General features: G+C 36.4%; 1 protein-coding gene across 2 annotated transcripts in view; it reads left to right on the top strand.

Annotated features, from left to right (window-relative positions):
• Positions 1–27,661, top strand: part of CCSER1 (coiled-coil serine rich protein 1) — a 723,849-nt gene that overhangs the window by 618,441 nt on the left and 77,747 nt on the right. The gene's annotated exons all lie outside the window — the stretch shown is intronic.

The following is a 27,661-nucleotide window of genomic DNA, read 5'->3' as shown; positions in this document are numbered from 1 at the left end:
ATTAACATTTGCTATGAAGTTTCATTTTTGAAAAATCCTGAACTGCATTGTTCAGTTAGTTTTTATTGCGACTGTAAAAGGTTTATATTAAATGCTTGATACTCAGATGTAGTTTTCACCTCTGTAATAGTAAACATTGATGAATAAATCAGTACTTTTGTCGTTCCTTGTTGTTCTAGGTCTATCTATCCAAACTGTGATTCGTCATTGTTTATGTGGCTTTCAGAAACATTATGTGCAGATTGCTATATGGCTAGCTGATTATTTTTTTTTTGAGAAAGTAGCAAGATTCTGAAGATGCTCGTTTACATGCAAATTTTTATAACTTTCTAATGATGTTTCTGAACATCACTGGCTTGTAGCTGGATTACTTTTGCACTTTAGCAGAAGAAAATTTCATTAAAGAGCTGTTGCAAGTAAACTGTTGTTGGTCATAGTGGAAAACGTTGTTTTTCAGGAATAAAAAATAACGTAATTAATGAATGTGAGTTCATGAGCTTATGCACATTTATTAGACATAGACATGTTAAACATGAATGACGTGTTTCCAAGCATTCTTCTTACAATAAATAAGAAAGAACAAGAGTTCTTTCTAAATGCATGTTACCAGATCCAGAGCTGGTGAAAATTAATATAAACCAGTTGCTTCTGATGGTGACACATCTCATACACCATTTGAAATGCCAGCCTTTTCTATTTAACATTTGTTTTGGAACGACTTACAGTCCTTTTGACTCTCCAAGCTGCAGTGTACCTAGGGGTATAACTTTTCCTGAATGAGGAAAAAAAAAAAAAATCTTGAAAATTAAAGCATGACCATTTCTAGGCTTTTCATATACTTCTCGACTTTTCCATTCTTATGTCCAGTGTCTCTGCAACAATTTTAACAGCATAATCATTTTCCCATGTAAACATCATTAACTTGCTGTATAAGTGTCCTCTTTTGCTAGGACAGTAGGAGCTATTTTGTCTGTCACCTCAACTTCCAAGTTTTCAAATTTTTTTCAATTTTTTCATACTGTAAAATGGTAATAAATATTACAAAGTAAAAAAAAAAGGGAAGTGGCAAGTACTCCTTTTTAAAGTAATACTCTGAAATAGCTGAAACAAAAAATATTTCTTGTATTGAGTGATAACAACAGTTACAGCTGCTGAGGTTCATCTCAGTATCTCATTCACAAGCTTACGTAAAGGTATTCAGGATGTATATTGCCATAAAAAAGACATGGTCCTAAATAGCTGAAAGCTGCAGCTTTGTAGCGCGCAAACTGCAAGGTACATTATTGTGAGGTAAAAGCTAAATGAACTATTATTGCTTCCTTGTTATGTTCCAACCTGTATAATTACATTACCTTAATGGATTTTCCTTACTTATTAGTTAGGTAAAAGACGTGGGATATAAAATTAGCTATTAATTGCCTCAATTAAGCCAATGGATAAGGATCATGGTTCAGCTATGGTAATCACGTGGGATAATAGCTTTGTTATGGAACCTGCTGTAGAATCATATTTTGCAAAAGCAAAAATGTAATTTAATTTAAAATAATTAAAAATTGATTTGTTTTGAACAGTGAGCTTCCTAGAGAAGGAAGAACTAGAAACGCTGAGATAACTAGAGAGATATGTAATGGGTGGATGAATAGATGTATGACTGTGAGTCTAATCCCACTGGTAGGCTCAGTGATTATGTAGCGTTCTTGGATTCAAATTAGTAGAGACAATTCTGCACTAAAAACAGTATTTGGGTCACAAAAGCGCACAGTATACCTGTCATGTACTTAAAAGAAGATTTAAATCTGTTTGCAAATTTACACGTTCCACTTTTACTAGGGTTTTGCAATCTTAAGATCACTCCTGAAGTTCAAGCAGCTCCTTTTTTGATTTATGAGGACCATATAATTCCAGCAGCTATTTGATTTTATTTTTTTTTTGAGCATAACCTTTAGTCTGTTGGTCAAAGTTCAGTAAATTGTAGGCATTGAAAATCATTTGGAAAGTGAAGATCTATGATAATGGTGGAGGAGAACAGGATCTGAATTAAATGCATAGGTCTGTATTTTCCTTCTGGGAACAGTCTGAGAACAAATAACAAAGCCAAATCTTGTAGCACTGCTTACAACAGTGCTAGTAAAATCTACAAAATCATTCTGCCTATTTCCTAAGAGAGTAAGAGAGTAGGGCAATTCACACAAAAGTGTTCTTATACTGTATTGATCATGAATTTGCAGTGAATTGAGAAAAAGAAAAGTTGTGGTTAGCTACTGTTATTTAAATTCCAGTCCTGGTAATCTAAGACTGCTCTGATTATATTAGTTAGTATTATATTATTTATCACAAATATCCCTTAAATGATTGCATAGAATAGGCTAGCACTTTTTAGATGCAATCAGTACTAAATGAGGCTATGCAAGGGGTACTATTTGTATCTGGCCTATGCTACTGAACATTTTGTTCTGTATATTGTCACTTGTAAAGCCTTTTTCTTTGGTCACATCTTGGCAATTTGAGCTACCTCACTGAAATTGTACAGATATGGCTATTGGCATTTAAATACTTTATATTTTTATCAGTGCTGCTTTTGTTTAGTTTCTAAGAAATATAATAAACATATTTGTTCATGAGAATGGAATGCCATATAATTAATACTGTACTTTTTCATTAAATAGTATATCATTGATATTTCAGCTTATATGCAGGTGTTATTCTGTGATGGAATTGTGAGATTTCAAAGTATTTTATTCACCCAGATTATTGAAAATCTGCCAGAGGATTTTCTTATGAGGCTGTTTTGGATTTATGCAGGACATATTAAATTCTAAAAAAAAAACCCCACCCAAACCCCCAAAGACTTAAGTTAAAGGAGATCTTTGTAACTCCACTCATGAAGCAGCTGAAATTCTACACAGTTATAATTTTGTGGAAAACCAAGAAATCAAATCTATCTGTAATTTTATTTTATAAAGAAAATAGTACTCGAGTTTCTCTAAAAACATGCTTGTGGGTAAATTTGAAATGCACTGGGGGTATGAATGCTTAATGGAATTACGTGCAGGTACTGAATCATTGGTGATCAGATGTTCTCTATTAACAAGTAGTATCTTTTAAAAAGACTAATTTTTTTGTAACTCAGAGCATCAGTCCCTTTTGTTTCAGATTTTAATGAAACAATTCACTTTTGGCACACCACTGTAATGGACAAATGCCAGAAGATAGAAGCAAAGGGCAGTGTATTTCAGTAAATCTAAACAATAGATAAATGATATTCAAAGCCAGTTTAAATGTCATTCTTGTTGTTTTCAAGTCTAGTTGGAGTCCTTTAGAGATCTTAATTGGTGTTTGTCAGCACAGAGTGGGAAGAGGAACGTGTCCCCATTTGCTCGGTATATGCTGCTGCCCTGCACTGCTGCATGTGGGTCAGCTGAACTTCCTACAGCTTTTGACTCTCTTGCTGTTTTTCACAGTTCTAATATCAAACAGTTTATTAAATGAGAGTAAATTTCTCATGGCTCAATGTATTCCTGTGAGCCTTTGATAATTGGAATAATCACTTTATTTCCGTTTCCACTCATCTAAGCTATTTAAGAAGATACTACAGTAGGCTGAGGCAGTGAATGTTTTCTTCTTTCCAGCTGTACGTCTGTCATGCAATGTAACTGCAAATCAAAGCAAGACAGCGTGCCAATTACTACTTCCAAAACGTGTCTCTCCCACTGAAGTTATTTATGCATACTGCTAATTAGCCATCAAGATTTTTTTCCACTAGAGGAGAATGGATCCACATGTATGACACCACAGCAGGTCTTAAAGTATGGACATCTCTGTCCAAGGCCCCAGGTCTCCTGCTTCTCAGTGGGACGTTGTGGCTTTCGGTAATAATTTACATTTTAAGATAAGAATAGTGCCATGGGTGTTTGTGGCCTGTAATTTTAAGACATTTCCTGAAGGAGGGGGTGAGGGAGTTTAGGCAGGATCAATACTAATAAAACTTTATTCTGGGAAAATGTACTGCCTTCTCCCATGCTTACCATTCACAATATTCACAGAGTGCTGATGGTCCTTTGAAATTGTCTGTATTTAGGGCTTTCCAAAGTTGCAATTCTGTCTTATTTTGGTTTCTTTTGTTCCATTTCTTAAACATAGTTTATTTATTTTTTGTTTCAGATACTTCATCCAGGAAAACATGTGCTTCTACTAACTTGTCTAACCAAGCCTTCTCATTTTCTTCAAGTATTTTAATGTATATTTATCATAGAATCATTCAGGTTGGAAAAGACCCTTCAGATCATTGAGTCCAACCATAAAGCAGAAGAAAAACCACATGTAGAAGTAATATAAGGGAGACATAAGTCTGCTCAGAGGTATAGTATAGCACTTCCTTCAAAGAAATAACAAGTTGGTGAGAAATCAACGAGAGATGTAACAGTTAAATGTAGTCAAATGTATTTGTCCGTAATTGGGAAAAATACAGAAATTAACTGAGGAATATGACAGAGAGCAACCATGATGGAGAAAAAGTTGTTATTGGTAATCCAGCTGGCCTGCACAGGACATAAAGAGATTGTAAGCATGAGAAGCAAAATGAAAGTTGTCCTTAGATCATGGCTATAGGTATTTTAAGGAGGATTTTTAGGTAGAATCAAGATCTCAACACCCATACTGTTATTCAAACTTTTATTCTCTTGCCCTTTTCAGTTCTTCTACTTCTCCTCTTCTCTCCTCGGTTGCACGTAGCTCTAGTGGCCAGCCTCACTTTAAATGTGGTTTCTTGTTTTAGTCAATTACTGGTCTTTGTAATACCAGTTTAGGACTAATGTCTACTGAGTGCCCTCACCTCAAAGGTCCTGAATTATGCTCTATATCACTTGTGTTCTTTCTGAGCCCATAAATCTCCCCTTGTGCAGCGGCACAGCATCATCGGGGTGAGCAGTGAGTGCTCTGCTCTCTCTGACCCTCTGCCAGTACCAGGGCCTCTTAGTATGAGCTTGGAGGTGAGTGATTTTGGTCACACAGCTGAGGAGGGCATGAAGACAATATTTAAAAAAAATTACCCCCTAAGTGACTGCCTCCTCCTGTTTTGCACCAAGAGTGAGAGGCTTCTGCCTTTCTCTCCAAGAGCTGATGGGGCTTTCTCCCTTGCCAGGGGGGATGCCATGCCCTGGGGTACCCTGTGTGTGCAAACATTGCAGTCCTGAGTTAGCAGGTCTAGTGTGAGAGGGGACTACCTCCCCTTTCAGCAGGTAGTTTCTGAAGCACTCTTAAGACCTAAATAGGGAATCCAGATGCCTGATTAAGGATTATGGATTTTCTCCAGGGCTGGGCATTTGAAAACAAGTTGCCACCTTGTTGGTCGTTGACTCATCTGAATCTTTCTTAGAGTCTAGCTTGCAGTCAGGTGCAAAAAGGGTTACAGGAGGCAAAACAGGCAGAGAAGGAAAGAATGGGAGTGAAAAAATTCTGACAGGAATCTAAAGGGTTATTCATAAGTAAAATTCACTTCTGTACCACTTAGGATGAAGAACATATTTTTGCAACAAACTTCTTGCATCGTACTATGGTACAGAACTTGGCAGCAAATCACTGCTGGACAGTTAAAATGGGAGTATTTGGGAGAAGGGGTTATTGCAGTACTCTTCAGAGGATTTCACCACACTGTTTCTTTCAATTTCAAAAGCAGCTATGCAGAGCATAAAGATGATATGTGTATTTATATACTAATGTAGGAAGCTCCAGTTTTATGGAAACTTCAGCAGCATGTTTAAGGGGCAATGATGTATTAGCTACTGTCAAGGAAATCTCTGTAAGCAGGAAGGAAACATTGTGAAAGTTGTGAGGAAGATGAGACAATAGAAGAGATAAAGAAAGAACTCAAGCTCACAAGTGCCTATTTGATTCCAAATGTTGGAGACTGAGAAATCATAGTCAGGGTGAATTAAAACCTTCAAATAAAAGAGTAAAACTCAGAATGTAACCTGAACCTGTGATAATAGTATCATCTATGATAATGGTATGCTTTCAGGTAGGGTTTTTTTTATATTTCCAGTGTAGGTTGAACAAAACCAGTAAGTTCACATTTCTACTCGTAGGAAAAGGAGAACTATGGCATTTAAATAATTCTACAAATTAGCTTAGAAAGCCCTTCAGTTGAGTATCTTATTATTGACAGTATAATGTTTCTCTGCATTCTCTGACTAATGGAGGAAATTTTAAATATGAAGTGTTATCTGGAAGTAACCTTTCAAAAGAAGATGTAAATAGGGGTAAATGATAGAGTCGGACATTTATCATTGGCCATAGTAGAAAATGGTAGTCAGAAGCTTACTCATTTTGATATGAAAAAGATGCTGTCACACTGTCAAACATGCCTATACAATGCTTTATGGGATCATTTTTCATACCTGTTTTCTGTTTCACAGAAACAGCACAGATTGAAAGGGTTCCTTTTTAAATAAATTTCAAGTTTATTTTTAATCAATAGCAAATCAGGGATTTGGTTTATAGGGCAGCTGTGCCATAAATTATAACAGCACAACTCATGTAGAGAGAGATTTTGACACTCCTGAAGACAGGAATGAACAGTCAAGGGACAGACAGATGGGAAACTTGTTTAACCAGCTTTATTGTCAGTCACAATAACAATGTGATTTTACATCTTCAGAGGGGGGAAAAAGTATTTCTTTGATATATACATACAAACTTAGAGTAAGATTGTGCAAAGGACCACAGATGTACGTGATTTAGGTCTAAATGAGAGTTCAGCCAAGCTGCCAGGATTAAAACAGACCGAACAAGACTGAAATAAAAGTGTTGTGACAGCACCGCAGGCACCAGTGCTACTACTCCATGCAAATCTGTCTTAGTGGGCTTAGTAGTCAAGACCAGTTGTGGGGTTTTTTTATCAGAGTTGTAATGCAGTCTTTTGGGGGCAGCAGAAAAGAGAGGCAAAGATAACGGTATAATTTTAAAGATTTACTGAACTGTGTAAATTTACAGTGAAAGCTGTAGATTTACAGGACACTCAGCAGTACAAAATGCAATGGGAATGGCTAGTTGTTTCAAATATTCAGCATTTTTTTAAGTTGTTCAGTCAACCAAGTTCTTAAGAAAATGTACTGAGCTCTTAAAAGGGCACTGAAAATGTTGTTATTTTTATGTGAGGCAAAATATGCTGAGATACAAACAAAAATGTAATATGAAATAAATGCAATGGGCTATTTATTAGAAAAATGAGAAGGAGGCACTTTCAATATGAAGGAAATGCATTATACACAGCAGTGGTACTGAAACTTCTCAAATTAGGTTTACACTTTCAGATTAGAAAAATGAGTTGAAAGCATGTTGGGAAATGTGAAATTTTCCTTGGGAGCTTAATGGCTTATTTGCATAAACCACAAAATAATCAGACAAAGCTGGGACTGGCTCTTAAAGTATACACCAAGGAAAACATATACTTTACTCTTGTATTGTTTTAACAAAATCTTTAATTGACCTCACAGTGTGGCGGTGCTAAAATGTGTGTGATATAGTTAGGTAATTAGATGGGCTGTTTAATAAGGCCTTAAAAAATAAATAACAGATGTGTTAATAAACAGTGAATCAGTCTATACAGTGTAAAACAGATGTAGAAGTGTCCTTAAAGACTGATGCACTACAATGTGTCATTTTCACTTAAATTCATGTTCCAAATTAAGAACAATGGTAAGACATTAGTAAGAGTCATATCAATTGTATTAATAACTTAAAATTTTATTAAAATATGTGTGAGTAATACAAAAATATTTTATTACTAAAATCTGCTTTTTGTTTTCTTGGGAGCAATTTAGATTTGCAGAGCTTGATGGCACACTAATCCTCTATTAATTCTGATCCAAATGAACTTGTGTTTGTCTGTGTTGTTGTTTAGATATTTCAGGAAGTCAGATACTCTAAATCCATAGACAAAGATTTCATAAGGTAGTTCCAAAATCAAGCCATTGGAAACAAAAATCTACCTTTTTCCCTCTCCTCAGTAAAAAACCCCAAGTTCCTCATTCCTTTCTCTTGCTCTTGGCTCTTTCTACTTACTTCTTTCCTCTTTGACATCACCTGGAGGGAAGAGTCACAGATTTACACAGTTCAAACTTTGCCTTGCCCATTTGCTGCATAGTAAAAGAGATAGAGGTCGTGTATGATTTCAAAAGAGCTCAGGAGGGTTTCACACACTTAGAGGGATATAAAAATTTGTTAATAATTATACACCAATTTTTTTTTTTTAAATGCTTTGAGTAAGAGGTGATACACTGAGCATACACAGTAAACTTTCTCCCCCTTCACAACTGAGTTGCGGTGAATTGGTGGTTTCTTTTTTGTCTTGAGCTAAAATTTACATGCTCACAAAACTGCCTTGTCTGTTCAAGAAATTTTCAGCTTCAATAGCAAGTAAGGACTAGAAATAAAAATAAATGAATAAATGATTTTTAGAGGCAAGAGACAAAGTTTTTGTTGCAAAGATAGCTAGAAAATCTTCGTCCAGATTTTAACCAGTGCTGATGCCAAAATGTCCAAGAAAATTTTATGTTGAATATGGTGCACAAGTTAAGCACCTCTCTTGAAATTAGTCTTGATGGCAACACTGTGAAGACCTAGGGGAGTATTCCGTAGCCATATAAAGTTTTTTATGGGTCTGTAATTAGACAGCAATCAGTCAATGCTTGACATTTTAGCACTTCAGCCGGCTGCAATGCAGAAGTACCGACTTCATCCGCAAATCCCTCGTTAAACTTCCAGTAAAACAGGATTACTGGCTGTTATGACTGTCAACATGCATTTTATTTTAAATAGTGATCAGAAAAGTGATTGTAGTTCATTCTATAAGTATGCATATTTCCTCTATCCATTTTTTTTAAGTTTTCAGCTGTGGTATGATACAAATTAAGTAGGATGAGGTCATGGAGCTTTCTCCTTAGAAATAGTACATAGTTCTGTGCCAGGTAAAATCTTTAGCTTCAATTATAAAGAAAAATTAAGATGTGCTGTGGAGTGAAACTACAATGGTGAAAGATTAATTAGCTAATATTTGTGAAGCTCTGAAGATAAATTAGGCTATGTGGTGTGTGTGTTAAGTATTACTGCAACAGCATTGCTAAATGCACAGTTGCGAGTCAGTTGGAGGGTTGAATTTTTTCCCAATTCACTCCATCTGAAATCTTCCATATTGTGAGGACTTTACAGCTAGGCAAATAAACTTGCATGATAATCTCCCTGGCACTAGTGGATCAATACTACTCAATTAGTTTAGCTCACACTTCTTTCACAGTCTATTAATGCCTCTACATGTCAAGCCCACGCTTCTTTCACAGTCTATTAGTGCCTCTACATGTCTCATCACACTAAATCCTTTGGGGGGAACTGAATGGTGAATCATTCTTCATTTGCAGTTCCTTGTCTCTGGAAGACAGAAAATTGAGTGTTTTGGGGGCAGGAGTGACCAGTGAAGGAAAATTCCCTTTGTAAAATGGCTGATGCCTGGATCTAAATGTCCCTGCCCAGGCATATCCTGAACTGTCAACTTCTAGATAGAAAGCTGTAGCAGTGTTTGTGGACCTCTTAGCATATGCATCAGAAATGTCACAGTTATATCAAGTAAAGTGCCAATCCAATATAAACTCACTGTTTGATTCAAATAATCTTGACAGGTTAATTTTACCCGGGAAGTCTTCTGTGGCTTCAGGCAGGGCCAGCGTAAAGACATTAGAACTACCTTTTCTTCTGTGTTGTACATTCCACCTAAAACACAGTCTTGGACTCGTGTCAGGTGTTTACCAAATTTGCATTACTAGGTGATCTGGGAGTCATCATGGTTGTTAAGAACAGTGACAGGCCTACAGCCAATCTGTCCAGGGACCAAAAGGGGAGGCTTAAGAATGGGACTTGCACGTAGCACCAAGCTTACACCAGCCATTTTTTAGATGTGGATAACCAAGGTAAAAGAATAAGCCTCTTCTAAAAAGGCTGAAGCAGAATAAGTGACATCTAATTATACATTTTTTAAATCTTTACTTTTTTAAAAATAAATTACACTCTTTCTGGAAGACACTTTGTCAGTAGTATTTTGTCATTTTCATTTAGTGGGATATGCAAAACCTTCAAACTTTAATTTAGTCCTTTCCTTTTTAACCAACTCTTGTCTAACCAGATTCAATATGAAAGAGGCCTGGTTTCCCCATCTGATTCAGCAGAAGTTCTGTAACATAATCTGCTTTGCTTTGTGAGATTTCTTATATCAACAACCTCCTAAAGGCGACTCTGGGATTTTAGTGCTTGCTAATCTTTTTTCAGATCAACTTCATTGCTCATCAGCTACAAACCTGTGTCTTTCTTTCATTCCGATCCCAGAGGTTGCCTCTTTTGCTATGATTGGATAATCTGTAAAAGCAAGGTTTGAGTTCATAATAATAGTAGTAGTTGTAGTAGTAGGAATAATAATAATAATAATTAATAATAATAATAATAATAATAATAATAATAATTGGATGGAGGTTCTGTCCTCCCACCTAACAAGTAGTAGCCTGAACCACTAGGCAAAGAAGCCGTAAAAGGAGCGTGCAGTTCTGAATATTAACCCAGTGATAGTTTCTATTCTCAAACCCTACAAACTTTGTATTTTCAGTATTTTAATGTAATTTCTGTCATCTAAATTGGCATGTTGTTCACAACTTTTTAATGAGTCTGTCCCATAAATCTGAAGAATGTGTTCTCTAAATTCTTCACTCAATTACATCCAAGTAGCAGCAATCCATTTTGACAGTGAAAACATCATTTTTCTCATTAATTCCACTAGTGTATCTTGTAGCCATTTACTGGATCTTTCACTATTGTCCTTGTGGCCACATTTGTAGCCTTAATATAGAATTTCCCAAAGGGATGCTTTAGTATTATCTTTGAGCTTCTATATTTACTTTCTATTTCAATACTGGAGTCTCTTTGCCATTTAGCAGAATTCCCTCTTTCTCCTCTCTCACTCACACAGTTGGGAAGGGGAAGGTTGTTAGTCTTCTGGTCTAGGAAAAATAAGAAACAATTGATATGTCCTCCTGTTTTTTGTTTAAACATTCCTTGTGCCACCTTCTCAAAGAAGACATTCACTCAATCAGAAAACCTAATTTTTAATAATGCCTTAACTTTGGGGAATATTTTATTCAAGTATAGACCTGTATCTACTTCAGAATCTCTACTGGACTTTCTATCCCGTCACACAGACACAGTTTTAGACACAAATAAGGAATGTATTGTAACTAAGGTTTAGACAGCTCTTCCTTTACTGCATGCATACGTACATACTGCTTAGCATTCAATGCGAAATATGTTTGCATATATCTTGATGAGCCTAGACCTCTGCTTCCAAAGATGTTACCATTTGTATTTTGATAGAAATGAAAATTGTAGTGGTAGTGAAACTGCTCTGTTTTATTTCAATGTCCAAAACACCAGGTGGCAGAAAGCTTAGCCCCATGACAGTGTTGTGCTACCCGTTTAAACCAGAGGAACTGCAAAACAGCTGGGCAGTGGTTCCTTCATGGAGAACACCCTTCCTCTGATGATGCCTTGCTCCTCGCTGAGGGAACCATCCATCAGGATTCCTCAAGCCAAGGCTTGCATCTTCTATGCAACACCAGCAGAGCTGGGTTGCAGTTATACGCTACATTTGTAGCGAATATTGTAAACTAGGACACTTGTGAATATTTCAGTTACTTTTCTGTTGATGTCAGAGAAGGAAGTTCCAGGTTTCTGCATGATAAATAATGGAGACCTGTGATTTATTTACTATTTATACACTCTGTGTTTGTCAGAAGTAAAAGTGCAAGTGAAAAGTCCTGTGTTACCATAAAATTTTCCTTACCTCATCACAGTTAAACCATAGCAGCAGCGTAGCTTTTTGCTTAAGAATGGTTTGCAAAATTTTAGTCTTTAGTTCTCTTAACCTCTGTAGAGTTGTGCAGAAATGATGGAGCTATGTTACCAAGCTCTTTTTGTGAAACAGATTGGAGAGTTATGTTTTAATTTTGCTGTAAGGCTTGGAAATGCCTTTAAATGTAATTGGACTTAGTGCCCAATATGAGTTATATTCTTTGATTTTTACATTTTTAAGAACTCTGGTTCTGATGTGCAGTAAAAAAGGAACCATTTATCCACTCTTTAATTATTAGTCAGACGGATGGTGTAGTCTGATGTTATGTGAGGATGTGTTCATCTCTGCTGGCAAAAAGGCAATGGGATAGTTGAAGGATAAATGTATGATCAGGGAAATTCTGGTTTCATCATTTCAGACAGGGAGCAGACTTATCTTCTGATGGAGAGAAAGGCTCTGTCTTCCTGGAGCTGTGTCATTTCATTTAAGCAATCCCCTGATACTCCCAGTGTGCATATATGCTCTATACCACAGATCCGTAACTGGCCATAACAGGCAAACTTGGGTGTGCTCACAGATTTTCTAATTTTAAAACATTGTGTGTAAGACTTGCTGGATGTTTGACTCCTGTTGCTGGAACCCAGAAGGAAGTGTCTTTGCTGAGAACTCAGAAATACTAAAAAAAGTTATTCTACCTATTTATTTTTTTTTAAATAAATGCAATAAATTAATTTCAAATAAGCATTTCTGTAGTTTCCATTTGCCTGTTGGTAAAGATAGTATTTGCTGTTTCCTTCTGGAATTTAATCATAATTTTACTATACTCATAACATTAATAAGAATGTTTCTCTTCCCCTTCTTTATATTCCCATGCTTTTGCAACTACTTTGGGGTAAAAACACATGGTCACAATGTAGACCGGAAGGTTCTCTTATTTACTGTGTTTAATATTTGATTTATATTTATAGATTTTTTTTTTTTTTTTGTGAAGAGATGCAATGTTGTAGGAGTGTGGTTGGAGGATGTTTTTTTTCTCTGCAATTGTTTAGATTTTCCAACTTGGATATTTTGTAACAAAGAATTTTCTTGTGAACATCTTTATTCAACATTGGGAACTTGGATTCTATAAGAAAGAAAAACTTGATATTTTTTGCCTAAGTTTGTATTTTGTCACTTAGTCTCAGGTTAGGCAATTTTCTGATAGTAAATAACAGCCATCATCATAGTAATGCTTCAGCTGAATGTCTTGGGACTAGATCTGAGCTCTAGAATGTTTTTGCTTATTTTTCCTCATTGAACTTCTTACTCGAAAGATATTCTGCTGTTGTTAGCTGGTCTGCAGTCTCTGATAGTACAGACAACTTACGATTGCCTGGAAAGAGTCACTTTTCAACACTTCTCAAGAACACATTTGTTATCGTTGTCACAATTACTACATGCTGGTGTTTCGTCTGGATTAAATAAAGTTGGATCTTATATTGATCTAAAGCTACGGTGCATGTACTGCCACTCTGGAAAGTGATGACTTTGTAAAGTGTTTTTTAATGCAGTTACTTTGAAGTACTCCTTTATTTCACAATAGATTTAAAAGTACATTTAGATTTACCATCTTGCCTATTTGCGTGACCTAGAGCCCAAGGCCCATCACACAGCCATGATGGATGCCTGCAGTTGAAACGGGCTGCCTGAGAGGTCATATTCATCCCATGAGGCATGTGTGGCATGCAGGGAGGTGTTCTGGTAAACACTGGTGGCACCCACTGGGCAAAGAAGGTAGCAGATGAGAAGGGGCCACCAAAGTCTTACTTGCATGTGAACTCTCTTGGGAGGTTGGCTGGCCATGTATCCATCCCTTAGCCCAAGAGAAAATTGCCTTCTCGCCATCAAATATTCTTTTTATTTCTAATGCAATTCAGTTGCTGTTGTATTCCTGCCTAATTCACACTTGCTGTATTCCCTGTGTCCCACAGTCTGCATGACATTATACCATAAATGCTTCAGCCTCTGTTAAATCTTAATGAGAAGCAAAACTGGCTTGAATTAACCAGGTCTGACTATATAAATATTTTAACAATGTAATTTATGACTATATGTAAAAAGAGACTTGTAATTCGGAGGATTATCTGCTGTTGTATAAGGATGGGGAAAAAATCTCATTATAACATTTTAATGCCTTTCAAGGCTTTCTGAAGTTGAGTTCTCCCTTGGTTATACTTGCAATCAGAAGGATTTTTATATTTTTATTTTATTTTTGTTTAACCTCCAACCTTTGAAGAAAAGCCCTCCAGACTAGTGGAATGAAACTAGGAGAAACTAGTAGGTTGTTCCTGAAATTAAGGACCAAACTGTCATGTTACTGTATGTCTGTAGAATGGACTAAGAGTCTTGTTCGCTGAGATTTACGTTTATTGGTGGAACTTGCTTCTGTTTCCTCTCTTATTGAGAAGCTTCTGTAGCACAGTAAGGCTAATGCTAATCACTTCATCTCTTGTGTCTGTGAGGGTCATGACTAAACTGTTTTGAGCCATGTTTTCCTATCTCTCCTCAGCCCCTTGCTTAGGGATTGTGACAAAAAAACTAGCAGCCACAAAACAATTTGTGTTTACATGACAGTTGCTGCCATAAGTTATATTGTGAAAGTATAATACAACTTTTATGTAAGTTGTATACTTACATCACAACAAGTATAATACTTGTCACACAAGTGTGGCATACTTAAGGTTACCTTTAGCTTTTCTTTATTGTGTGTTTTCCTAGAGCTTGTGACGTTTTGGAAAATATTTTCTCACCCTAATGTAATCTCCACATAATTTTCACTAGTGTTATTGGAAAATATTTCTAGTGAAAATGCCAAAGGGCACATCTGTACCCAAAGTTTTGTAATCTGAGGTCTACCAAGTCTAGGCTGATTACAGCCATCTTATCAAAATCTGATGAAATAGCAAAGAGGGAAAAGAAACTCTCTGCATTTTATTCTCTGAAAACATCTTGAAAAGCTAGCTCCCTGACTGACTTTCAGACTTTATCAGTAATACAATGGACAAAGTCTTGTGAAACCTGCAGACAAACTTTGCATATTTTCGCGTTCAGGTTTCTACTTCTGTGCAGCCCCAATTTAAAAAAAAAAAAAAAGGAAGTTGTTCACAAGCGCAGTCGTCGTCAAGCAGCATCTGCAACCCTATTAAGAATGAGAGATAGGGATCATTATTTTTGGATGGCATTTGAAAAAAAAATATGAATGGCTATTGCTTTGTCAACTTTTTCTATCTAAGTATTGCTATTCGAATTAGCTGTGTACAAAGGAGGGATGTGATCTGAGCTCAGCACAGAAAGCTTCAATCCTGTCTCTGAGTCTTTCTTTCCAGAGTAAATAAAAAGATTTATGTGAATAGATTTTTCAGGGGGGTGTGGAACTTTATGTCTCTCTTTGGAAGTGCTTTGATTTGATGCAGTAGTCGTGGGCCAGTAAACAGTCATACACGCTGGCATAACAAAAGCACAGCATAAGATTGAGGTTTCTGGTCCCAGAGACTCAGTGATCCATTTTCCAGCTTTAGTTCACAAGGTATTGTTTCTCCTGCCTTATTTGATTCTTAAATTTCAAATTAAAATAAACCTGTAAAACATCACAGAATTTGGCTGAATACAACAGATCTATTAGACAGAATCACAACTTTTTCAAACTACTTTTGAGGGCTTGTAAAATCTCTTTTTGGGCCAGCTCCCTTCTCACACTCCCATATTAATGAATTAAAGATCAACGTGCTTGTGCATTCTTTACCTTTCTCAACTGGTAACGTGTCAGGTAAGAAAACTATTAAAAATGGCATCTGTGAATGAGTTGGTTATATCTGTCTAGAAGCTGCAGAACCAAAAACATTCCACAGTATCACACTGCAGTTGTAATGACTATTTTAGGAGCTAATGTTGTCCCATGGTCTACCAAACGCAGCTGCATTGTGAACTTTGATTATTTTGAGTGTCTTGAGCTTTTGACCACCCGCTTCTCCTTTATTGACCTATCCATTTTGTAGGACCTCTGTTACCTTATAAAATTACAAACAAATACTCTGTTCAGTGAGTAAGTATTAACAGTATTACTAATGAATATCTTTTTATGAGCTGAAAATCTGCTGTGTTGCCAGTTAGTATATTAGAATAATTTGTAAGACAATTGAGCATCTGCCAGTGATATTGGCTGGTCATATCAATAAAGGTAAATATTGCCTCCAATTGAAAAGGCTGTCATTCATAGTGTAATTAAATTTTTATTGTTTGTGCTCTCTGTACAGCCTCACAGCTTCTCTTAGAGCTTCTATTAAGAAAATAAGATCAATTACTCAGTGTAAGTGCTCTTATTTTTAATAAGAGAATGTTAATCTATGAATCTTACACTCTGACAACTGTACTGTAGTATCTTGGCTCTCTAGTAGTTTAATTAATAAACATACATTTGCTCATTTTGTCAGAGCAAGTTTATTGGTATAATGAAATAATGTTTTACTGATGAATGAAACTCTCCAAATCTTCAGCTTGATTAATTTCTTAGCATGAAAATGAAGTGGATTTCTTTTATAAAATAGGTTATTCTAAGGTGAATTTAATGTGGTTTTTTTTTTACCATTAATATGTTTCCATAGACTTATTTTCCTTGGTTTTGTCTTTCAATTAGCTCTTTGGAATATTGCAGTTGTGACCTTTTTCAAGTTTTTAAAATGAAGTGGTCACATTTTCTATTTGATATTTTATGTGAATTGATTCCACTCTGTTCACAGACACACTGAGTTTTTGCCAAAAATTGTAGACAGTTAGTTGAGTTACTTTCACCCCAAATTATCTTTGCTGCAGATGTCAATAAAAGATGAAGCTTTAGAATGCTATTTAGAAATCTTGCATTTTGTCTTTTGGGTCATACATGCTATTTTCCCAGGTTAGAACAACTCCTTTAACACAGAGCTAAAACAAAAGTAGACTTTCATGTCAAAGTTCTAAAATGTTTCCTGAGTCTTTGTTTGTACAGGTAAACCATGAGCATATGTATTTTCTAGTACAAATATATGTTAAATTTAATTAAGTTATAATTCAGATTATTGTTATTCCTCTGCATGTCATTTTCTCTCTCTTTCCCATTTCCTCAATCTGTTTGATGTTTGGAGACCTGAAGAAGTTAAAGAACTCTATTTTTTTTTCAGAACCCTAAAGGGAAGTTTGCTTTTGCTACTCATTTCTGGGAACACCTGTGCACTGTTGAGTTTAATTGGGCTACAGCTGGTGCCACTGATGTGTGGAGCGAGCAGGGCTTTGCAGCCTGCCTGGAAATCTTGACATTGTGTGTCATTGTCTGTTTCCTAAGCTATATCTGTATTTACATAAGTTAGAAGTGTACTGATTTTTAGGGGATTGCATTCTCTGTCGACAGATATAGCTGATGTAGGAAGATCAATGCTATGAATGGTGAGCGTATTGCACACTAGTGCAGAACAAGTCTGCTGAACACCCACTGAGTTTAATTGCTGTTTGGAGAAGTTAGGTGGTTTTCTCACAAACTTAAAAATGTTGAGGAGAGTTTTGTACAGAAGGGAGAGGAGCTACGCTTTTTCTGGCTTTAAAAGTGTGATTGAAAGCAAGCTACCTATCTCCTGTCCTAAGGAGATTCTAGAGGACTGGTAGATTGAAGGAAAGGAGGAAATAAGATGGAACTATGCACCAAATATGCTGATCAGAAATAAGAGAAATTTGAAAACAAAATCAGTTTATGGTTAGCTTTTTAGTTATGGAATGTATTAAGTTTAGACATGGTAAAATCAAGTAGTATTGAACTTAAAATATAAGAATTCTTTTGCTTAAAGGCTGAATAAAAAAATCAAGTCAGGAAAGCAGGGTATCGTCCACTGTGCATAAAAGATGACCTACTGTTCTCTTTCTTACACACCGTAGTACAATAGGTTTGCTAGCTATTTTACACACGCAGTAATATGTCACTGCTTGAAGAAATTGCAGATGGCCTAACTAATAAATCAAGTTTACCAACTTTTGTAGTCATCTTAAAAGCAGTTCAAAGCACATGGTACATCCACATGCCCCCTCAGAGAGAAGAGAGCATCTCTGGCGTGGTGGGTGGTACGTGATGAAGCAGTGGGTCTGGCTACCATCTCTGGTCCACTGAAGAGCAAAGGCTTAGCTTGTACAGCTAAAATAATTTCAGCATAAAATTCCTGTGGTGGCCCTGAAGTACCACAGACGGACTTAGCCATTGGCGCTTTTTGAGGACATTCTGCCAAAGGACCAGCTGCTTCCTGTAGGAGACCTGCCATCTGGAGCTTAGAGAGTGATCCCTTTGATAGACGTCTCTGGCAGTGAACAATTTGCTGCATGTAATTTTTTTCCTCTTTTCTTTTTTTTTTTTCCCCTGAAGTTTTGGAGGATTTTACACAGTAAACTTTGTAGAGAGGTGTTAAAAAATTTCTCTTCTCTCTTGGTTGACAGTGGGAGAAGTTATCTGATTAATTGTTTGGGATTCAGCCTTAAATAACTAAAGTTCAAAATTAAAAATTGTGGCAGAGGACTGAGGGCCATGACAGAGACTAGCAGCCAGAAAGTACATGAGCGGACACAGTTTGATACAAGGGAGGTGAACGGGTTGTGTTCTGGATAGGAAGCTATTAAGAAGGATTTTGATTGGTATGTGTTTAGAGACTTAAGAGAAAGAACTTGAAATGTGATGAAATCTTCTGTTGAGCTGGAACTGCTAAAGAAAGTAATGAACTTGGGAGTGATTTAAACAGTCTTGGCTTCAAGTTGGATAGATGGATTTCCAGTTCCATGTAGAGAAATATAGAATAACAATAACATGGGATAAAGCACATAAAAGGGAACATGCACTCACTAGCCAGAAGTTAACAAATATTGAGCAGGATGTCAGTCTGGAGATAGGAGTAGATGCAATTGTAAAATCCCTGTGCTAGCGAGCAAAGAGTAACGAGGCTGCATTCTCCTTGTGGGTCTAACTGCTGACTCAAAATAAGAGCTAATACAGATTGTTTGTGGATTGACTTATTCCTAGCAGAGAAGACCTATGTTTGAAGTGTTACACAGGGTGCAAAGATATAGAAAAGTAAGAGGGAAAGCATGATACTTCCTCGTGAAGTAATTTCACATGACCTTTTCCTACAGTTTAGTTCCAGCTCAGTTTATTCTCAAAGGGTTCCTGGGGCATAGCAGGGTCCACATGTTGGCCACCTTGCTGTGCGGCTAGGTGGTAGGTCATTCACACCTTTCAGGAAAAGCAGAATTGGCTCCCTGGGAGTTTCTGCTCCAGTTCTCTTAGTTGTTGTAATAAACTTTCTTAAGGCAGTACAGTCTTAAAACATCCTCTTGAGCAGCAGGCAAATGTCTAGGAAGAGCTGGTCCTTTTAAAAGCAATCCTGGGCTTATCAGTGAGGGCTAGAAGCAGGAGGGCAGAGCATTTCAGTGGATGCAATGGTGAATCAGCTGTCCGTGACTGTTTTGCCCCTGATTTGCTTTATGACTTTGCTTTACACTTTTGTTCCTCTGTATCATCTTGGCTAACAAACTCGAAGTTATTCAGATAAAGATGGCTCCTTGCCATGACTTACACAAGTCCTATGACAATAGGACTCCAGTCTTGTTCAAGATGTGTATGTACTACTTTCATTTACAGAATCTTTCTGTAAAAGCCAGATGTTTGTTTTCACAACAGTATCAAGAAGTTTACAAAATTTGTGCTGAAGGAATAATACTGAATTAAATTTAAAGCTTTATTTTTTGTGGCTCTCATTTCATACATAGCTCTCATCCTTTGTGATCCAGCAAAATAATAAATAATTGCTGCAGTTAATTAAAAGTACAATTGAATTATTCCATTCTCTGGAAATGCTGTTCATTTTGTACAAACTTCAAAATGAGAGATAATTTCTTTTATATAAAGGTGTACATAAGTTATTAGGAAATGAGAGGAGAATTCATCACAACCTTGTTTTCCTCTTTGAGAGCTTCAAACTATAAACTCTTGTACTTTTTGGTGGTATGTGGGCCTGGCATAGGAAAAGAGCAAGTGGATATTTACAGATGATAACTCACTAAGGAAATTACTTTTGTCACATGAGGGAAGCTGTGCCAGGCTGAAATACAGGTGATGGTTTTGGAAATGTTTTTTAATGAAGTTTTTGGTGAAAACTGAAAGCAGTATTTGTCTTAAATGTCTTTCCAACATGTGGTCTAACATGTGAGATATGAGAAGTGCCACTCTATGAGTATTTTCCCCTGAATTTCAGTCTGTCTGGATCTATCTGCCTGTGCCAGAATAGGGGTCAAAGCTGCTTCTGCCCAAAGCCACCTTCAGTGATGCAGTAGTCTTACTGCGATGTCAAATTTCACCATTATTCCTTTGGCTGTGGTTGCTGCAGTTTTAAGAGATTGCCAACACTTGTTACCCACCCTCTGTAGAAGAGTTAGTAATACCACAGCAGAAGCAGTGGATAGAAATGCATGTCTAGACTGCCTTGCCACCTCCAACAGTCATTTTTGTGCGCCGACGGTGAGCTGCAGCCACTGAGCCCTGGGCACGTGTTTGTTCCTGCTGCCTCTGCTGCAGGTGCAGTCGCTTTTGACAGCAGCGGCAAGCAGAGGGAGGCACTTTTGTGGCATTTTGATGTGGTCTGCAGGGGACGAAATTCCCATGCCTTGCTTTCTTGCTCTTGTTAAGAGTAGCAGTTACTAACTCATTTGTATATGACATTCTTGACGAACCACCAAAAAAAAGCCAAGGTAGAAATCTACATGGTCTCTTTTAAAAAGTCTGGAGGCTGGTAGAGCATATTTGGGAACTATGCCTGTATGATTGCCCAGGGTCTTATGCCCTGCCCTAGGCATTAAGTCTTGGCCACAGTCAGAGGTTGGATGCTGGGTTGCCACAATTTTGCCTATTTCCTTCTGTTTCCTCTTGTTCATAACCAGCAGGTAGGAAACTTGGAAAGTCGGTATGATAGAAGGAAACTGCAATGGAAATTAAAAGGAAAAAAAAAAGATTTGAATTCACTGAGGTACAAAATGAAAGTAGAAGTGATCGTACCATTTTATTTTCTTTTTTTCTTTTTCCCAAATGATACTGCAGGTGGCCCTTCAGAAGATGCATCAGTAGGCTGCTGGTAAAAGGTTAGGATTAGGCCTGCAGTAGATGAAACGAAAGCAAATCAGAGTACCAGAACTATGGACACTGAAAGCTAGATGAGGGTGAGAAATATTACTGTTTCAGGATCTGTCAAAAAAATACCAAATAGTGAAAATGCATATTTCTAAACTGTAACATAAATACCTTTGGTCAAAGCTTAATTCTACTTGAAAACAATATTGCATCTTCTTATGTAATACCAGGTTTCCATTTGCACTGTTAGAAAGTTTTGCAGCCACTTGACTTCACCAACAGGGCATCTCAGATTTATCAATTAATTGAGTAGCTCTCACCACAAAGTGGATCTGGTTACAGATGTGGGCATACAGAAAACAAATGTATGCTTCTAAAATTTGAATAGCTGAAAAATAAGAAAATAATTACTTTTTGCCTCAAATACAATTTCTGACTGAAAAGGATTTTTCTGGGAAATTTATCATAGAAGTGGAATTAGGAATGGAAGCTGGAGCTTAAAAGTAACAACTTGCTTGTGTTATAATATCTGTTATATATTTTTTTATCTATATAGTTTGTTAGGTGTAGTTCACATATTTTTATTTCTTAGACCAAGTTTATGCTAATAACAGCTGGTTTATTCCAGCACTGGAATTGCTTGATAAGAAAGGCTTTTCCTTTTATCAATTTTTCATCAGTTTTTCTTCTTCCTTTAAGCTGATACAGTAGGTGCAGCGTTCAAGATGTTATGCTAACTAAAATATAAAAACCATTTGTGCTATGCACCTCCTGTAAATAACTTACTAGTGTTCTTTTCCCTCAGAATTACTAATAAGAAAAAGATTCTATGATGGTCTTACAAGACGGGTTTTGGAACATCTGCTTTCTTTTATGCATACACCTCACACCTACTGTTGCAAAACAGGCATTCTTCACTGTAAGTGTTATTTGTTGATGCTTAAAGGTTCAATGAATAATTCAGCCCCTTTACCCTTCTTGCTTTGCTGCACACCTATTGAGCTCTCAGAGCAGAGTCATATCAATAAATTCTGACTTGCTTTACAGCTCCAATTTCATGCTTGGCCTTTCCTAAGATACATACAAGCAAAAATAAATAACTGAAAGAAAGAAAATATCTGTACAAATTGTTTTAGCAAGGCTCGTGTGCGGGTAGTGAGCCTTTCTCACCCCTCCTAAATTAAAATGGAATGTTAAAAGGAGTCTGCATTTTTTTTGATCAGGCAAACCCTGTTGTGTTACAACTATGTCCACCAATGTGTGGGTTAGAGTTCAAAAATACAGTGAAGGTGCAAAGCACTGTGGGTGCTGTCTTTAAAGGTCATGAGCACATCACTGTGTACGTACATAAATAAAGCATATATTATGGTGAGAAATGGCACCATTGAGTCCCACATTTAGGGGGCTTAATTTCTCCATGGGTGTACTTATATTCGTAGGCAGGTAGATCATCTGCATGTACCTTAACTTTTCCATTGTGACAAAATATGCACAAACTTACCTTTAATTGTCAACAGTTTTTGCAACTTGTTAATTCACATACTCTTTACTCCACTAAAAGCTAATCATGTGCTGAAGTGTCAGCAGGGAAAACAATGGTTTTTACCATCTGTACAAAGGAGTTTTCCACACTGGAAAAGTGAGGATAAGCATAATGTGGAAAGTGGTTCATTCCCCAGTGTAGTCAAGATAGTCATATCTAGCCTTACACAAGAAGGCAGAGATTTCTCCTTGGATGCCAGAAGCATTTGGGAACATGAGTACCCTTGTGGTCAGTGGGATTTAGGGATCTAGATTTGATTATGAGCCCAGGTTTAGTTCTTGTAGAAAGGTGGATGATAAGATTAACCACAACCATTTGAAACAATTACAAATGGAAAGGTTTGTTGTCCTCTGAATAATAAAAGGTGTTTATCATCATGCTACTTAACCTTGCCTTAATTGTGAGTGTTTATTAGGAGTGATTGCCTGCAATGATTAAATAAAAAAGAAATATACTCCTATACTGGAAGAGGTTATTTAAAAACTTATTTCCTGTGAGCTTCCTTGCTATTAATTTTGTTTCAGTGGAACAATCATTTGGACTCTTCTGAAGCTGAAAATCTGCTAGCATTTAAGCTAAAATTTCTGCTTTTGCTTAGTCACCAACTTGTGAAACAAACATTTTACAGTTGTTGTTCAGGGGAAAAAGAGAATGTCCCTTTCAAAAGTGCTGCTGTCTGTGAAAAATAAATCTTAACAGTGATTGAAGAGAAAATATTATAAAGTACTCGAAGTATAACTTTGAGTTAGTAAAAACATATTTTTTTCCTCTGTGATGAAACCAAAGAAATTTGATTCTCCTAAATAAACAAAACCTCTGGCTACAGATGAGCAGCCCATAAAGTCTGCAGATTTGTGAGAAGTTCTGTTTTTTTCTGAGAACCGCTGCTAAATTATTTGCTAGACCTCAAGTTATATTTAAATGTAAATTTTTGTTCCTCCTCTTCCATGTGAAAAAAATATTGTTCACAAAAGTTGCTAGGAAAAATCTTTTCTAAGGCACAGTTATAATTTAAATACTAGCAGTGCAACTTCTCCCAGTAAGCCCCCAGGGATAATTTTTAAAGATTTTCCTAAATGGAAAGTCTCAGGCAGGATAAGATAAAGTGTGAAGCTTATTTATTTAGTGCATTAGTTCACAAAGTTTAGATGTGCTCATTTAGAAATAAAGCATATTTAATATTCCTGAAAATGACTGAATGCTTCAGTTTGCCAGTTGTTCTTTTCAGTGAGACCTTCATTTGACAACAGTTTCTCTACTGTATATTGCAGTGGATAATTGAATTGATATTTAGTTAAAAAATCAGGGTTACATAAAAAATAGGTACATGGTGCTATGAGGTATCACATAAGCACTTCTAAAAGTTTTAATTTTTGCTCATATACTTTAAGCTAGCAATGGGAACAAAGGTACTCTCATTTTGTATTTTGTTTTTTTTTCCCCCAGACTCTTAGTATCATTGTCTAAATATTATCTATTATTAAAGCTTACTTGCTGCTTGTCTTAGTAATGTACTCATTTGTGGATGGCAATGCTGAGATATTAGTCCTCTAGAGCTCTCCAAATTGGAAAAACTATTCCAGATAATGTTCCAAAAGTTTTTGAATCTTCTGATTATCTGGGTATACCGAGCACATACTGTCAGGCTGGCATATTAGTATGCTTTTTTTTAAAGAGTATTTTAGCGAAAAGTGACTTTATACATCACTCACATTACCTAATTATATTCTGCTGTTCATATCTCATCAAGCATGCAAGTTGTTGGGACAGCAGTTTCAAGTTATAGCAGATGGAAGTCACTATTTTTATAACTATAAATAGTTAATTTACTGTCATTCTTTATTCCTCCAGAGGTAGAGGAAATAAAAAGAAGTCAATTGATATAGTAATAAAAAGAAATTTGCAAGCGTGTTGCACTGGCTGTTACTACTGGTTTTGTGTGATTGATCATTTTCGCCATTTTTTGTTTAATGACATCAGTGGAAGCATAATGCAATCTCTGTTCAAAGAGTTGTTTAAAATTATTATCCTCCAAATAATACTAGCTTTTTGGAGAACTGCATTATCATAATGATCTCCTCACTTCTTGTGATTTGTGTCATGTTACTGACCTTAATGCCCATTCCATGTATGGGTCAGTGGGAAACACGTACCTGCAATAAAAAAATGCAAACATACGGATGTGGCAACAGTCAGAAGTGATTCTCTTCAATAAGTGTATGAATTCCATTTGTGTTCATGTTTTTAACCTCATCTGAATTTTTTTCTCTCTAAAACTTTGTATACATTTGTAAGCCTAGCTTTCAGTAATGCAATTACGCTTACATGTTTTAACTAGTCTGTAGTCGTGGATAGCCATAATCGTGCTGACTGCAAAAAACTGCTACTGTAGGAGACACATTTTTTAGTGACACAGCAACGTGGCATCTCTGTAACAGTGAGCACACTTCCACAGACTACCAAAAGTAGTGCTGTGTCTTCTACACTGTTAACCAAAGAGCACACACAGGTGTCCTCTTTGCTAGTCGCCAGGAAGCTGGTGGCATGATCACTGTTGAAAGCAAGAATTTGTTTTCCATATGGAAATGAACCTTGATCGTATTATTTTCTTCCTATTTTAAGAATCTGAAAGAGTTTCTCAGGTATTTGAAGGCGGCAGTGGCCTTCTTATGTACTGGGGTTTTAACACTTAGGATTTCTTTATAGAAATAGAACTATTTCAATTACACTCCCTTTTCATAGCTTTTCAGAATTTGTTGATTATTTTAGTTGCAGGAGGGGAAGTCTCTGGCACAAACAGGCAGCTATTCAGGTAGCTATGTCCTGATTTCCTTTGGTAGCTTTCATGCAGTCAAAGATAGTTGCAAGGACTGTGATTAGACTCAATAGAAGAGTTAAAGTTTTGATCCCCAGTTCCTACTCTGGGATGCAGGACATCTGATATCTGCTCCTGTTGGACCAAGTCCTTATATCTTTCATCAGATGGTGTAAAGGATTTCACACCACACCAGTCAGGTATATGGATTTGATCCTTGGTGCGTCTATCAGTTTCCTGATAGCATCTGCCCATAACAAGCTGCCTACCAGTGGGGTTTGCATGCCAATACATACTTTTCAGTATCTTTCCTTCTAGAAGGAGCTGTTTAATATAAAGCAAAGCAAAAATAAATGATCTAATGGCAGAGTCCTACTTGGCTGCTGTACTCTGCGAGAAAGAGATTTCTCATTAATTTATCAGATTCATACCCTCCATTCCACTCACAAGCTGCTCACTTGTTACAGTAAGTCATTGAATAAGCCTGAAATTTATTGTATCTGTTTTTCTGTGTAAACTGTGCAAGTTTAAAGGCAATGTCCTGAGTTAAAAGAATTCTGATGAGTACTTGTAATTTTGCTGCAGATTCAGTAAGAGGTGCTTTACTGACTCAGATGACTTTACTTACTTAAAAACAATAAAATCTCATAGAAGATTGGTATGAGGGCCAAAAAGAAAGTATTGCAATGCATACAGAAATACCAGTTTGTTAGCTAATACACACTTTCAAATATGTGAAGCTATATAGACCTGCTGCTGTAGTCAGTTTACTTTGGAATGAAGCTGTTGGTGTGACTTGGTAATCCATGCTGTCCATAGGAACAGTGTTACAGTAGTGATACTCATTTTGAAACATGCCGTTTTGTGTCATTCACTTCAGAAATGCTGTTTTTCTCACTGGACGCAGTGTAGCATAGGATGTTATTTAGTACGTACCTTTTATTAACTAGCTCTGTCAGATCTGTTATTTACTGTGGCCAACTACTGCAGTTAATAGAAGGTATAATGAAGAAAAGACTCTCATGATATATTGATCTGTCCACAAACAATACATGTAAACATCAGAAAAGATGTTTTTGTCTTCTGATAGTTGCCAATTTTAATTTAAATGATTAAAGCACTTGTGATATTTAGCACCTAGGGTTAACAATGGAAAAGGTAATTTAAGCTGCACTGAAGGGCAGTCTTTAAAGGTTAACATCTTCTGCATGTGGTTTGACCAAGATACAGTATTCAGAGAAGTAATTATTTATTAATTAGGAAGATTCATTGGCAGGTGCAATGGGATTAAAAAAAAAAATTGGGGAGAATTTATTTTTCTTGCTTTTTCTTCTCTGTTACAATTTGTACTGAGTCTGATGATGAATAATTGAGGTCAGATTTCCAGATTTGTTCAGCATTGACCTAAATCAGCTCCCACTGAAACCGCTGTGAATTCTACCCATGTTTTAAGACAAAGGTGGCTCTGCTCGGTCCTAGATGTATAGGTTGGGGTGGAAGTGGGGTGTGTGTCCATGAATTAATTGAGTGATCTTTAATATTTTTTTAGTTCCTCAAGATAATTTAAACCATTGGAAAATATGTAGAATGTAATTTTAAAGTGGTAAAATGCAATTAAAATTCCAGTTATAAAAAAATGTGAGTTCTTAGCAGCATCTTAGCATAAATCCTCCTGTCATAGCACGTTAACAGCTTCAAAGCAAGAAGAGATATTTACTTGCAACTGCATGAATTGTCAGGGGTCATAATTTATGATGGAAAGATTCAATTACAGTTAAAACTAAAGATAATCCCATTAAAGGAAGCAAGTGTTGGAGATATTAAAGCCCACTTACCTGAGAGGCAAATATTGATGTATTTCACTGTCTGCCATCTAAGTTACACAGTGTGTCCTTATTTCCTTCTAGAAAAGTTATATGCATTTGTAATAATGAATATTCCCTGCTGGGGCCTCTATTACGTTAGCATACTAGAAGAATTAGATATTAATTTATTTATTTCCCCCCTCATGATTAACCTGGTCTCTTACTGCAAATAGCAATTGACTCAGATTCTGGTTTTCCAAGTGATAGTGAACTCTACTACTACTCCTGTCTTGAGGGGGTTTCATTATAGCAGGTCACTGAAATGCATTAGAAAAAATAAAGTTTTAAAAGGTGTGTCATCTGACACTTCTTGTTTCAGTTTTCTGGCAGGATTTTTTAAGGAAGCCATGGAAGTTTACTGTAGTTTGTATTTATTTCAGTGAGATTTGGA

Source organism: Haliaeetus albicilla, chromosome 1 (genome assembly GCF_947461875.1).
Source record: "Haliaeetus albicilla chromosome 1, bHalAlb1.1, whole genome shotgun sequence".
NCBI classification, from domain to species: domain Eukaryota; kingdom Metazoa; phylum Chordata; class Aves; order Accipitriformes; family Accipitridae; genus Haliaeetus; species Haliaeetus albicilla.
This window is presented reverse-complemented; position numbering and strand designations above follow the sequence as displayed.